Here is a 15806-nt window from a genome sequence, read left to right as displayed (position 1 = left end):
TCAAGAAACTGACTTAAGTACATATGCAAATTTAGATTTATAACCACTAAAGACTTAAACATGTATTATAAATCTTCCTAATTGTAAAATGTAAAACAAAAACAGACCATTTAGCAAGAGAAAAAAATAGATTGGATTTTAAAATCTAACTGCTTGACTATATGACAGATAAATTGAGGGAAAAATGACTCAAAATATGTTTAAAAGGGGATAAGCAAAGTCATAGCAAACTAATCTAAATGAAAATAAGGCAAGCATTGCATTGCAATATTAATACATAAAGGGTGAATTCAAGGAAAACTCCTTACACAAAAAAGAAGAGAGATTTAAAGCAGTAAAAATAAAATCCACAATGAATATCTCATTTGTTTGAAACTTTTTTTTTTCTAAAGAGACAGAATCTCACTGTTTCCCAGGCTGGAGTGCAGTGCTGCAATCGTACTGCAACCTAAAACTCCTGGGCTCATTGCTCGAAACTTTTGGCCCTAATTAACTTAGAACCAAAGCACTTAAAGAAAACAATGCATGAAAAGCAGAAATAAACAGAAGCAAGTACAGTAACAGGAGTCTTTACCCTAACTCTCGGAACCTTTGATGAATTAAGTAGACCAAAGTCTAATAAGTAAAGGTTCATAGAATACTAAAATATCATAATAAAACAAATTTAATGGGTAATTGTCAGAGTAACGTGTTTAAAACATAGATCAGATTATGTCATTCTCTGGTTCTAAATTTCCCAGTGGCTTTCCAAACTCGTTACCGTGGTCACTGCCACGTTCCTCCTCACTCACTCAACTCAGGCCACACTGTCGATGTTGCGATGTTGCTGCTCTTCTCAAATCCCCTGGTTTTGTCACCTGCAAGTGTCTTTGCTGTTGCCCCTCTGGCCAGGCATGCTTTTCTCAGGACAATGCTTCCTCATTGGCTTCCTTTTAGTGGCTGCTCAAATGTCACTGCTTAAGCAGGCCTTTGCTGAGTATCCTTCTAATACCTCCCCACCACCCATCCACCTCCACAGCCCAGCATTCCTCGTCTCCTTACTTGCTTTATTTTTGTCAAAGCATTTGTTAGTACTGAAAAAGTGTATAGGCCAGGCACGGTGCCAGCATTTGGGAGGCCAAAGCGGCTGGATCAGAGTTCAAGACCAGCCTGGCCATCGTGGTGAAACCCCGTCTCTACTAAAAATACAAAAAGTTAGCCAGGCGTGGTGGTGGCCGCCTGTAATCACAGCTACTCAGGAGGCTGAGGCAGGAGAATCGCTTGAACCTGGGTGGCAAAGGTTGCAGTGAACCGAGATCATGCCACTGTACTCCAACCTGGGTGACAGACCGAGAATCTGTCTCAAAAAAAAAAGTGTATTGTATTTATTTGCTTGATTGGACTTTCTGATTGATTTTCTGTCTCCTTTGCTAGAATGAAAGCTTCATAAAGGCAGACATTTATTTTGTCTTATTCACTGCACAATCCCTGGTGCCTAAAGTAGAATCTGGCACACACAAATACTTATATTTAAAATGAATAAATATGCATTCACAAATAACTTGTTGAAGAAATGAAGGAATGATTTCATTGAATTCTATGTCTCCCAAAAACAGAATGTCTCTTTATCTTTTTCCAGGGGCCATGGAACATTCACAAAAACTGATTTATTTAAGCCACCAAGAAAATCACAATAACTTACACAAAGTATAAACTGTACAGGAATATTCTCTGGCCATAACACAATAAAAGAAACACATGTAACAAAAAGCAAAATGAAACAAAAAGAAAACTCCAACCAGTTAAAATTTTGTGTTAAAAAATGTAGATTAGCGCATATCTGATAAATAACAATTGTGGATGCTATGTACATTGAAATCTACAGAACACAGCTACTGCAAAGTTCTAATAAACAATCATGGTCTAAAATGTATTAACTAAGCAAGGAAAAATAAAATTAATAACAACCAAAAAGTTATAAAAAGAACAAAAAATTTAAAAAGTTAAATAGAAAAAGGATAAATTAGGCAAGGGAATATATCTGAGGGTTGAGTCCTTTAAAAATCAAATAAAGCACATTTTAAAAGTACTTAAACTAATCAAGATTTTTTTAAAAAACATACAAATGGACAATTTAAAATACAGAATATTCAGTTTACTTGAATTATTCTTTTTAAAAATATGGTTTTTTGAGACAAGGTCTCACTCTTGTCACACAGGCTAGAGTGCAGTGGTGTGATCATGGCTCACTGCAACCTCAAACTGCTAGGTTCAAGTGATCTTTCCACCACAGCCTCCTTAGTAGCTGGAACTTATTATTACTGTTTAACGTTTTTAAATTTTTACAGGCAGATGCCACCACACCTGGCTAATTTTTTATTATTCTCTTCCAGCTATTTTGAAATGTACAATTGAATAATGTTAACTATAGTCACCCTACTAACCTCTCGAACACCAGGCATCATTTCTTCTAAGTGAATTGGAGTGTTCCTAGCATAAATAAAAGGTAAATGTTTATGGTGATGGATATCCCAATTATTCTGATTTGATTATATGAATGTCTCATGTAATTTGAATGTATCAAATTATCACATGTACCCAAAATATATATACATCTAATATGTATCAATAAAATAAATAAAAATAATAAAATTAAACAAAATTGAAACAATAAAATAAAATAAATATAGGACCTAAACACACAGAAAACACTGAATTACAGGAAGAAACATTGTTTTATAGTGTGCAAACACATTTGAAAATGTGACTGTAATTATTGCCCAGGTAGTGTGAATTTTATCAAAACTTCAAGAAACATTCTGAGGCTAAAGATTTCAAAAGCATGGAAAATAAGGCAAATTTTCAAAATCTTATTACAAAGAATAAGCTGCAAAATACAAAAATTATTAACCTAGATGGATAGATGATAGTTCAGACACATACATACAATACTGCAAGCCAATATCATGTTTAAACACACACATAAAAACTGAAAATATGGTGGAAGAAAATACCTTATTAACAAAAGTGGGGGGAGCTAAAAGTCAACATAACACAAATCCATATGATTTATATGAAGAAATCTCCACACCGTAAAGATGTCAATTCTCCCTCAAACCTAATCTATGAAATCAATGTAATCCTATTGAATTAAATTGCAGTGTCCCTTAATGATGATCAAGGTCATCAAGAAAAATGAACACACTTGTCCAGCTAAGAAAATACTGTGAAAGAATAATGAGAAGGAACTAGCCCCACTACATAGTTACCATTCTTTAAGCTACTATTATTGAAATTGTTTGTTGTCAGCACAGGAATATACATAGATGAAAGGGGCAGAATGGAGTGGCAAAATAAAGCTAAATATGCAAGGGAATTTCATTTTTTTCATAAACACAGAATTTTACTTCATTAAGAAAATGATTAATTATTCAATAAGTTAAGACAACTAACTAGCCCTTTGGAAAAAAATAATTAAAATAACTTCTGACTTTATTCCTTCCTACAAATATATCCTAGATGGCATAAAAATTTTAGAGTAAACAAAATTAAAATACAGAAGAACTTGAATAAAACATGAGTGAATATATTTATAAATGTGGAGTGAGAAAAACATTTCTAAACATCACACAAATCCCAGAAACCCTAAAAGGATTTGATCAATGTTGGTTTACAAAAATTTCAAATTTTATGTGAAGAAAATAATTATTACAAGGTCAAAATACAAAGAACTTACTAAGAAAAGTATTTCCAAAGCATTTGAGAGAATATGAATAATTTTCTTAATATACAAAAATGTCTGTCAAGTCAATAAAAGTAGTTAAGCAATCTCTCAAAAAAGTAGTCCAAGGGTACGAACTAACATTTCAGAGAAAAAGAAGTTAAATGAGAAATAAATATAGGAAAAGATTCCCCAATCTCACTCCTTATTAAAGTTATACAATATATAGCAATAGGATACTGCTGTTCACTATCAGATCATTTGATAATACACAATTTCATTGAGGGTGTTAGGAAACAGTTTCCTGCACGTCTATTAGATAGAAGATGCTGATAGAGCTCTGTAAAGAACAATTTGGAAATAATCTAGTTAAATATAATATACATACACATGCTCCATTTGGTCAAGCAATCCTTCAAGTAAGAATTTTTCTTTTAGTTATATTTACATAAGCATGTAAAGACATGTACAAAATAATCCATCAAAGCGTTTTGTGGGCACATGTTCATGAATGAACATGCACGCGCACACACACACACGCACACACACACACGCACATCAGGAAGAGCAACCTGTTCATCAGTACAGAACTGGTTAAATAATTACTGCAAAAACACAAATGCAATAACATACCGCCATTTGAAAAGAGATTGGTCTCAATGCAGTGATTTGGAAAGGTAAGACTAATAACATATTCTGGCAAGTGAAAAAGGCAAGGTACAAAAGAGTATGCATATAATCATTCGACTTGTATAATCAAAAGGATATGGAATTTTAAAAGCTTGTGTAACCATAGTAAAATGCCCTTACAGGAGCATAAAAATTTTCTAAAAGAATACATTAAAAGTTATAGTTAACCTCTAGAAAGTGGAAATAGGAGGCAGAGAAAGATACGTTTTTACTTTTCATTTTATACCACATACTGTTCAAATGTTTTATTATGTGCATGATTACTTTGTTATAATAACAACAATATATTTTAATTAACCCAGATTCCAAAAGGTATGATCACAAAAATTAAATTATGTTTTATTGCCCTAATCACTTGGGTTAATTTCTTTTATCTTCCAAGTATTTTGAGATAAAAATAATTTATATTGTCAGAACAAATATACAGGAAAGCCAAAAGGACTATAATTTAAAGGTTTTGTGAAGTGAATTCTCAGTTGGTACAAAAAGCATTTCAAAAATCACATTAGACAATAAATTGACTCAAGTCCAAACTTTACTTTCAACTTTCTGCATCCATAGGTGAGTCAAAACTTGAGTAGTTTTACTTCCCTTTATGATATTTGCCACTAACTGAATGCCACAGAGGTTCATGAGTTATATACTTTGTAAAGCACAGTGAGTCCTTTAGAAAAATAAATTGATGTGTAATGAATCTCCAAGGGGTCTGTTAATGCTTTTTCACCCTTTTATTATTTCCTTGGAATGTGTTCCTTACCAATCAGTACAGCTTACCTTAACACCACAGTTACTTCCTGTCTCCCTTCTTTGCATAAGTTCTAATAATAGGATTTTTATGTAGCCAAACTCCCACTGATTCTAATCAGTCTAGCCTTTGGTTTTAGTGGCATGTTACTGATAATAATTCTCAGACATTGCTTTTTCAGTATGAAGCCATTTCGTTCATTTCTTACTAGTTATGTTAAATTATACCCCAAGGATATGTTTCTAATAATGCCCCATTCTTCTTTCCCAAATATCTATAACACTCACAATGCAATAGCAATTTTCACACAATAAAAAGTAAATATGAGAAATTCAACTCTTTCTTGGTTTGCAGAGAACTTCAGTTGAATGGGAGTTACTGCAAAATGCATTCCCTCCAGGAAACAGATTCAGTTTATAGCTAACATCCTCCTATAATCATATATTGCTTTAACACCAAAAAATAAAAAAAATCAACTATGAAACAGATCCATCTCTTCATAACTTTTAGGTAGATGTTTCATTTCATCAGGAGTTTATGTTTTTAAATTGTCAATAAGAGCTAATAAATCCCAACATATGGATTGTTTTATTACGGTGATGGAGGTATATGGCTCCAAAGCGAAAGTTTGCCCCCAACTTGATTTTCATATTTCCTTTGATGAGTTGCTCTGAAACCCTACTGATTCCAAAGAGAAGTCTCTTTATGAAACAGATGTGTATCAGTGGGAATTAGGCAGACATTCTGAGGCCTATTATCAGGAATAACATTTTTTTTTTCTTAGAAACATCACAACATGAATACTTCTATTCCAGGAAAGCTTTTTCCACAACTGAATCTTTGAAACTGCCTATGCGGGAGAATATTGTTATCAGTTGGTGGAACATGGATAAAGGAATTGTGGAGAACAAAGGGAAACTATGACCACATCCTTACCACAAGACGCAATTTAGAAAAATTTAATGGGAATGACGGAAACACGTACAAAGAGCAAATCTCCAAGGTGAGGCTCCTGGGATTGCTACAATGTGCACAAGACTGAGGAAGACATTTCAATCCCTTCCCACCTTAATAGGTTATAAGTTTGTGATTTGCTGATAAAGGAGGTATTTTAGGACTGTCTGTCTTGCTTTAATCATAAACCAGACTAAAAGGGAAGAGAAAGGGAAGACCAAGTGTCCATTGCAGTGACTTAAGCACCAGCAATGCGGGACTGGGCCAGACAGTGGCAGCAGCAAGTCAGAAGAAAAGCGAAGGTGAGGGGGAGAAATATGCAAAAAGAAGAAACGGAGTCCCAGTTAAGGTGTCTTCCATCTACAGAACACTTCACAAGAACTCTTCCATTTATGTTCTCACAACAATCCTACACAGATAAGACACAACAGGAGTGATATTCTTTATACCAACGAGGAATCTGAGGCTCAGACAGGCTAACTGCCATGCCACTATTACGGGTCCTATTCTTGGGGTGGAAGCTAGAGGGAATATGAAAACAAAATTAAACACAGCTTTTACTACTCTTACAACCATATCGTATACTACACAGACACTGTGATTAAACAAACTGCTGGGAACATAGAAGGAGCTTAATAAATATTTGAATGAATGTTGAATAAATGAATTAATAAATGAAACTTGTTCACTTTTTAATAACTACATTTTTTTCTGCTTCATTTGTATATCTTTCTTTTAAGAGACAGGGTTTCACTCTGTCACCCAGGCTGTAGTGCAGTGGCATGATAACAGCTTGCTATAACCTCAGAACTTCTGACTTCAAGCAATTGTCCCTCCCTAGCCTCCCTAAGTACTGAGATTACAGGTGTAAGCCACTGTACCCAGCCTTTTTTTCCTAAGTTCTCTGCAAAATGTTGAAGGAAGGGTCTACATCTTGGTTTTCTTTGAACCCCCAGTGGGCATGACTATAACTAGATCCACTGTCTTCTGTGCTCCAGCCTATATAGTGATCAAAATTGGGTGGGGCACCTGCTCATAGCTCATCATCATCCTCAGTCCATGCACAGACCTCTTTCTATTGTCATCTCCTGCATCCTAGCTTTTTGTCAGCTATCATCCCAGATCACATTCCTCTCTTTTTATTCCCCCCATACAGACTCAATTTAATGTAATTAATGCAAATTTTTTCTAATTCACTTTCCTAACTTTATTTTACATTATAAGTACCCACAAGCTATATATATTTTTATGAATATATTTTTATCCAAACAAATAAAGTGTCATGCTAAACATCTCATTCTGTTTACACTTCTACTTAACACACTTAGAATACACAATTCATTGGTTTTGACTAAAGTATGCATTTGTATCATATATATTTATATTTATTTATACTCATGTTTTATAGACATGTCATTTGTTTCTAATTCTTTACTACCACAGACAGCACTGAAATGAACATTCTCATCCACATCTATTTGCGTACATGTTTAAGAGATTTTTAAACTTAAAATAGTGCAAATAATTAAATAGAAACAGTCACTTTTATATAAATATGGATATTGATTTTATTTTGAAAAATAAAAATAGAATTTGGTAACTCTGAGCCCTTATTTCCTCAAAGAAATAGTGGCTAGAGCTGAGTCAGAACTGCGTGTTGTGTAGGCACTCTCCAGATGGCCACAGTACCCACCATTCCATGTTGTCTCCATGTCTCACCTTCACTGCTTTATGTTATTTTCTGTATTAATTTCTTATTGCTGCTGTAGCAAATTAGCACAAAGTCAGTGGCTCCAAACAACACAAATTTATCATCTCACAGTTCTGGAGATCAGAAATCCAAAGGGGGTCTTCCTGGGCTAAACAAGGTGTCAGCAGGGCTGCATTCTTTCTGGAGGCTGCAGGAAAGAGTGTATTTCCTCGCCTTTTCCAGCTTCTAGAATTTTACTGCCTTTCTTGGCTCATGGCCTCCTTCCATCTTCAAAGCCAGCAATGACTTTCTCACATTGCATCACTTTGGCAGTGACTCTTCAGCCTCTGCAGTCCATCATTAAGAAGTCTTGTCATTACACGGTGTCCACCATATAATCCAGCATAATCTTATTTTGAAGTCAGCTGATTAGTAACCTTCATTTCACATTGCCGTGTAACGTAACATATTCCTACATTCTGACAATTAGGACTGGACATCTTTGGGAGGATGTTATTCTGCCTACCATACTGGGTAACCCATGCAGGCCAAGTGGTGTGTTAATTCCGTCCTACGGCATCTAAGTATTGGCCTACAGCTATAGAAACTTAATAATTGTCTCTGAATTGAATCTAACAGCAACTCAGATAGTATTTTAGATACATTGATCACAGGATAATTCAGTACTGAGCAATGAATTTATTCTTTGAAACACTGATCACTCATTTATCAGTAGTTATACGATTGAGCCATACTGTTGAGACACTGGAAATAACCTGGCTAACAGTTTGTGTTGTGGTGATTTTTGTTCTCTTCTTAGCTAAATTGAACTGCTCATTCAGTGATTGCTTTAATCACTCTCACAATTACAGAGAAAATGTTAATGAATCTTCACATCCTCACTTATAGGGGAAGTATTTTACCTTCCCCAGTGTCCAAGGGAGTAACTGGACAATGCTGAATCTTAGTTTATATAGTGTGTAGAATTAGTCTTACTTTTCCTAAGGTTGACAGTACATTTTTTCCTCTGTATCCATGAGGATACAGTGTGTCCAGGACACTCACATCTGCCAAAACCCTCACCAGCATCAACAAAAAGCATGCCCTCTGTATTCATGAGTTTTCACATCCTGCAAATACTGTTATATTCCATCTGCCTTTGGTTGAGGAAATTCCATGTAAGTGGACTTCACAATTCAAACCTGTGTTGTTCAAGGGTCAATCATATTTTAGCGTTGGGTTGGAATGGCAAGTATTTGGAGCCATATTGTTGAGACACTGGCAATAGCCTGGCTAACAGTTTGTGTTGTGGTTATTTTTATTCTCTTCGTAGCTAAATTGAACTTCTCATTCGGTGATTGCTTTAATCACTCTCACAATTACAGATAAAATGTTAATGAATCTTCAAATACTCACTTATAATGGAAGTATTTTACCTTCCCCAATGTCCAAGGGAGTAACTGGACAATGCTGAGTTCCCTCCAAGTTCCAATAGTCTACGATTCTGCAAAACCTTAAAGGATGATATGAAGAGGGCTACTGTTTGGTGTTCTTGCTTGAACGTCTCCTGCTCCTGCTGCCTATATTTTCTTACTGGAGCCCTCTTCCATGCTGTCGTTGTTTGGAAAATAAGATGGCCTGGTCAGGACAGTCTGCTGCTTTCTACCTAGTGTTGTATCCCTTTGCAGTACAGGAGACACAGAACCAGGGTGTCACCCAGACATGTGACCATCTGGCCCACCTCCTGCCCTGCTCTATCTAGATTATTTCAACTATCTGTACATCCCCAACCCATTATCTTTCTTCAGCAATCTCCTTGTGATCTAGGACCAATCCAAATATTCATCTTCATGGTTCCACCCCGTGGCTGCAAAAGTTCTCTAGAAAAAAAATCACCAAATCCTATAGATTTGCTTTTCAATAAATTTTTAGTTTTCTATGTCAGCCACATCTAGGGTGACCAGTTTGCCTGAAACTCAAGGATTTTCTGGAGTGTGAGACTTAAAAACCAGAACAGTCATTAGCCAACCAGAACAACCTAACTGCATCATTAACGAGGCTCGAAAATCATTTTCATATCTCAATTCAGATTTCTCCTCCATTCCACACGTTCACATCCCACTACTATCCCATACGTTCTCATGTGCACGGCTTTTCCTCTTTCTTTACGAAGAAGACTGAGATCATCAAGCCACTGCATTTAAATAGAAATGGTACATAGAAAAGGGAAATCAACAGGAAAAGGCCAGATGACTGCCTACACTGAGCATGCACAAAGTAAAATTGTGCTCACTGCATTCGCCACAGTCTAGGGACTGGCTTTTAGCTTTCAGAGACAGGGTGAGAAATGTGGTTTTATTAGCACGCTGACTTTAAGAGGTGGGATTTCATAAATCAAGTTCTCAAAGAATGATGTTATATAACAGAATGACAATATATTCATTTATAAGAGGCTCAACCATCAGGTAGAAATACTCACACCAGTACGCCAATGCATTCCCTTTCCATGAACAAGTGACATGAAGACCTAAATTATGATCAGAACACTTTACTGATGTTTACATTTAAAACATAGCTATCAAGCAGAGCAGAGAATCTGATCCATTAGTCTGACCTGGTACAGTATTCTTAAATAAGATAAGTGGGAAATTAAATGATCAAAAAATTACAGCTGTTAATATTGACCAGAACAAAGGAAGATGGAGAATCACGAAAAGTGTCCTCCAACAAAGCTAATGTGAGGTGCTGATTCACATCAGGGGATCTCATCTACAGTACAACACAATGCTCAATTCCAGAGAGGCATCACTCACATATGAGTACACAATCCACATGGCCATTCATCATAACCCTGGTAGCATACTAAATACACTATGTACCCTGTTTTTCATATTCATAATATATATTGAACACTCTACCATATCAATTCTAAAGAATAATATTCTTTTTATGGTTTCATAACATTCTTTGCTTTATACCACTTAAATTATTTATATTTCCAATTCAGGAGGCCAGGAGACTCTTAATCTAATTTTCCCTTCTTTTCTATGCAGTCTAGGTCCATTAATCTTTCTCTCCTATATTTTGTTTCCCCACTCCACTGCCACCTTCCCCATGGTGTATACACAATGCACAAGTCTTTCACTTGATTTTTTAAGCCTTTTTCTCACTAGTATGTATCTCTCCTTCCTTTTACAATCAAGATCCTAAAAACAATGGTCTTCACTCAAAGATGACCTGTCTCTATCCATTTATTACTCAATCCACTGCAATCAGGTTCCTGTCTCTATAGTTACACTAAGGCTTAGCCAGATATAATCACCAATGTCCCATTACTTGCCAAAACTAGTTACTTTTAATGCCCATCTTACTTGACCTCCTTATCAACCACATTCTATTTGGAATTCTCTCCCAACTTGGATTCACTTAGATCTTCCTTAGTCTCTTTTGCTAGATTCTCAAACTCTTCCAAGGGGATGCAATCCAGGATTCTGCATTTAGCATTCTTCTCACCTCAGTCGGCGTCCTCTTTAGACTATCTCAAACATCCAACATTCATCTACGTGTGATTATGTCAGTATCCACATCTCTAGTCAAGGACTCTTTCAGCTCCAACCTGTGCACCGTACTTCCCTGCTAGGCACTTACATCTTGATGTTTCACAAGTACCTTAAATTCAACATGTACAAAATTTAAACTGTTTCTTGTTACACCCTTATGTCTATTCCCCCTCTTCCTCCTTTATCTTTCATAAGTTTTCAGAGACCTACAGTAACCTCAACAACAGCAAATGCATTTTTTTTTCCAGGCTTGACACTATTCAGCCTCCAGGAATCTGCTGCCATGTCAAACAGCTTTGTTGGATGGGAGCGAGGATGAAGTTAGGTTATCTCTGATAATATATGGCTCATGAGAAATTATCGCACATTCTTTCCTCTGACAAACTCCAGGAGTTCAGGGTTTCCTCATTCATCAATTTCTCCTTTGTACCCTCAGTACAGTATCTAGCCAGTCACTCATCTCAGATCTCTCAAGCATGAGTCAGAAGCAGGTCCACCATGTCATTCAAGCCTACAGGGACACATTAAATTATTTAGGGTGAGGAGAGGAGCAGGCAAACCCCATTCAATTCTGGGAGACACAGCAAATGAACAACTGGTACCCCAAATTCCCTTTGATATTCAAATTATGACCCTTTAATATTCTCGATGTTATAAAATAATTAAGACCAATGTAACTGGCTTTTAATAATCTTAAAATTTGTCATCTTTTCTGACATCACCTATGGAATTTGTCATCTCTCACATCTTGTTACCTCAACCAAAACTTCCATTTTTGTCATATTATCATACTCTTTAGACTAAAAATTTTACATCAGTGATTCAACACCAAAAAAATAACCCAGGGTAGCAAAAAAAAAAGTCTAGTTTACAAAGATTTCCATTGCATCTCTACAAAAATAATGAAAACTATGTAAATATTCAACAACATGAGAATGGCTAGGTAAGTTACGGAATCCGCACTAAATAGAACCCACATATCCAACAATAACTTGCATTGTCATGGGGTCAATCTTAGGTTATAACATTGAGCTAAAAAAAAATATATCCAAAACTAAACTACAGATGAACTGGAGAACTGTTTACAAAAAGGTTCTGCATAGAAAAAGTAAAAGTAAATACATAAGTAAATTGTTAATAGTTTTCTTTATATGATGCTATTTTATTTTTTCCTTTCCAACTCACATTATCCATGATGAGTATTTGTTACTTTCATAATTGGAAAAATAAAGCAACTTTTTAAATATGTGCTAAAAAAAACTCTCTGTGAACAATAAAATAGATTTATCTCTATAGTAGGTTTGAGATCACTTTCTTTTGAGCCAAAGCTCCATGCTGGAGTAGATAGAAACATCTAAACTGAGTCACCTTTCTTCTTTCTCCAAATAACTAAATAAACTGTCCACTAAGTATTTTAATAATATGCACAAATAAACCTAACAGCTGGTAATGAGACATTGAGCTTTCATCTCACTGCCCAGGAAAGATGTTTGAAGAATGATTGAAAAATACCAAAAGCTGAATAATTTTCCAATATTTTCTTAGTATTACAAGCTAGTTATCTAAAGACTGGAAACACTGAATTTTTATTTTTTAACCAATGCATCAGGTAAGGAAGCACACTCTGAAGGATATTATCTTGCTGCTTCAGCGATCAACCTACCCATGTTTACCACTTTAGAATTAGTTTACCTGCCAATCTCAATCTGCCAGGACTCTCTCTTAACTTTCTAAATGTGAACTGTAGCAATTCTGCAAACCAGTCTATTCGGCAGTTTGTCAAGAAATAACTGCTACTGTTTATTACATTTTGTCTTTCCTGATGAAGTTATTGGGGACTAGTTCAGGTTTTTAACAGTTTTAATGGACATGTTTATTAATTCTTACTAATTCTTACTTTTTGTGTGTATTATATGTAGTGTTGGCATGCCATGTCAAAACGCTAAACTTTACAATTCAAAACTCACCACCACAGTAGGTAACTTCCTTAGGTTATTAGCAAATGTCACTAATGCAATTTAACAGTGAGTATTAAAATAAAATGTCTGTCTTTAGACCTTCTTGGTAATCTCAAATAGTAATTATATGCATTAGTGATACACTCTGACAATGAAGCTCTTAATTTTTAAAATCCACAGTGACCTTTTCTACAACTTCTTAGCAAAAAATGGAAAGAAACCGCAATTAGACTATCGGGACCACGTTATCATCAACCATCTTCTTTCAATTCAAAACAGTAGGTGATATAAGAAGGAAAGTTCTAAAGTTTTTTAATTGGAACTAATTCCTATCGACCTCTAGCAACTTTGGCAAAGCTCAAAATAGCAGATAATAGGATGATTAATGCTTTAATCCCCTAACAAAAGAGTGTTGAGCCCGTTACTACTGCTCATTCCCTACTCAGAATTTATTTAATTTTGTTTTCCTTGATTCAGAACAATTGCCTTTAAATGAAAGACTTATGTATAGCCCAACCACGTGCTTGCTACTTACAGGAAGAATAAATATAGACCAAGACAGAAAAGACAGGGATTCTGTTAGAATCTAAGAAGTGCTTCCTCAATTTTTGTGGTGCTACGCTATTTAATATGTATTAAATGCCCCCATTACTTAATGTGATACATAAAAAAATACAAATTCTTATCTTTGAAGACTTTATCTGCTTCTTCAATATTTGTCAACATCCAACTACACTTATTACATGTGTACAATGTACAGGTATAGAAGTATAAGATGCTCTCATGCTCAAAAGCTTATGATTTCAAGTTGAGATATATAACTACTTGATTTACATTTACAAGAGATTAGGAAGGACATGAGTCAAACTAGTCCCACTGGTGTGGGATAGATTATTCATATGATAAGAATTCAGAGAAGGAAAAACTCCGGAGGCTCTTGAGTGGTCAGAAGGGCTTCCCGCAAACTGGCAAATGGGATGCCCTTGAAAGACAGCTTGCTATGGTCTGAATGCTTGTCCCATTTGAAACTTATGTTGAAAGTTAATCTGCAATGTAGCCATATTAAAAGATGGGGCCTTTAAGAGGTGATCAGGTCCATTCATGGATTAATGGTTTAATGGATTAATGGGTTAATGGATTAATGGGTTATCACAGGAATGGATTAGTTATCATGAGAGTAAGTCTGTTACAAAAGCCATCGTGGCTCTGAGCTCACCCCCTCACCCTGGGATGCCCTCTGCCATGCACAGCATGAGACCCTCACCAAAAGCCAACCAGATGTAGTCACCTAATCTGGACTTCCCAGCCTCCAGAGCCGTAAGAAGTACACCTCTTTTCTTTGTAAATTACCCAGTCCCAGGTATTTAGTCATAGCAACAGAAAACAGACTAGGACACAACTCAAGTTAGGATAGGGAGGAAGGAAGGGTACTTGTCTAATCCCTTACAAAACCCATCAGCTACTTCATTTTTGGCTCTGCTTATTTTCTAGTTGTGTTTTAAATTTAAAAGACATTTAAATTTTTTTAGAAAAAGGAGACTTCAATAAGGAAAAAAGTGCTAGAGAAAACTTTTTGGAAATTCATAGTCTTCTCTTCTTCCATAATGCAGAATTTGAGGAATTAGCTTGGGCCAGGAAAAGAAAGAAATTGGTGGTGGAAGGCAGGGTAGATGTCCAGGGAAGATGCTAGAGAAGCATATCCATAACCAACTGATGAAGACAAGCACTCTATCTTTCTTGTTGGTGTTTAAATCTTTACAATTAGCTTCATAAGTCTACTGTCCTGCTTTCCCAAACCATTTTTTCCTTTTTGAGATGGAGTCTCTCTCTGTCACTGAGGCTGGAGTACAGTGGCGCAATCTCGACTCACTGCAACTTTCGACTCCCTGGGTCAAGCGATTCTCCTGCCTCAGTCTCCCGAGTAGCTGGGATTACAGGTACTTACCACCACACCCAACTAATTTTTGTATTTTTAGTAGAGACGGAGTTTTACCATGTTGGGCAGGATGGTCTCGATCTCCTGACCTCATTTCCCACTCCATTATTACGGCAAGCAACAGCCAACCCTAGCATTCCAGCCATCTGTACTGCCTCGTTTATATGAGACAGATCACAGGCAAGCAGCAGAGATTTACTAGTATACATAAGTTACACAGAAGATTTTTCAGTAGATTCTCAGCAGCCAGAGGCTGCAGGAAAGCTGAAAAATCTAAACTAAGTACAACATTTAAAAAATGTTTAAATATACATCATTTGTACCATCACAGAAAATAAATTCTTTGAGAATGCTTTGGGTTAGTTTGAGTTTAAAATCTCATGGTACTTAATGCTTTTGCTTCTCTGACTTAATCCAATAGTTTACATGAAAATAAATTATTTTTGGTCTTAGAAAAATTGCTGTCTTCTGGTTTATTCTCAACTTATTCAGTCCCCAACATTACGTTATATGGTTTCCCTTCCCACTTTCTGTCTCCACTCCCCAAACAGTAACCTTAGAATAACCAGTTCT

The sequence above is a fragment of the Theropithecus gelada genome, chromosome 2 (assembly GCF_003255815.1).
Source record: "Theropithecus gelada isolate Dixy chromosome 2, Tgel_1.0, whole genome shotgun sequence".
NCBI classification, from domain to species: domain Eukaryota; kingdom Metazoa; phylum Chordata; class Mammalia; order Primates; family Cercopithecidae; genus Theropithecus; species Theropithecus gelada.
Note: the sequence above shows the minus strand (reverse complement) of the source record.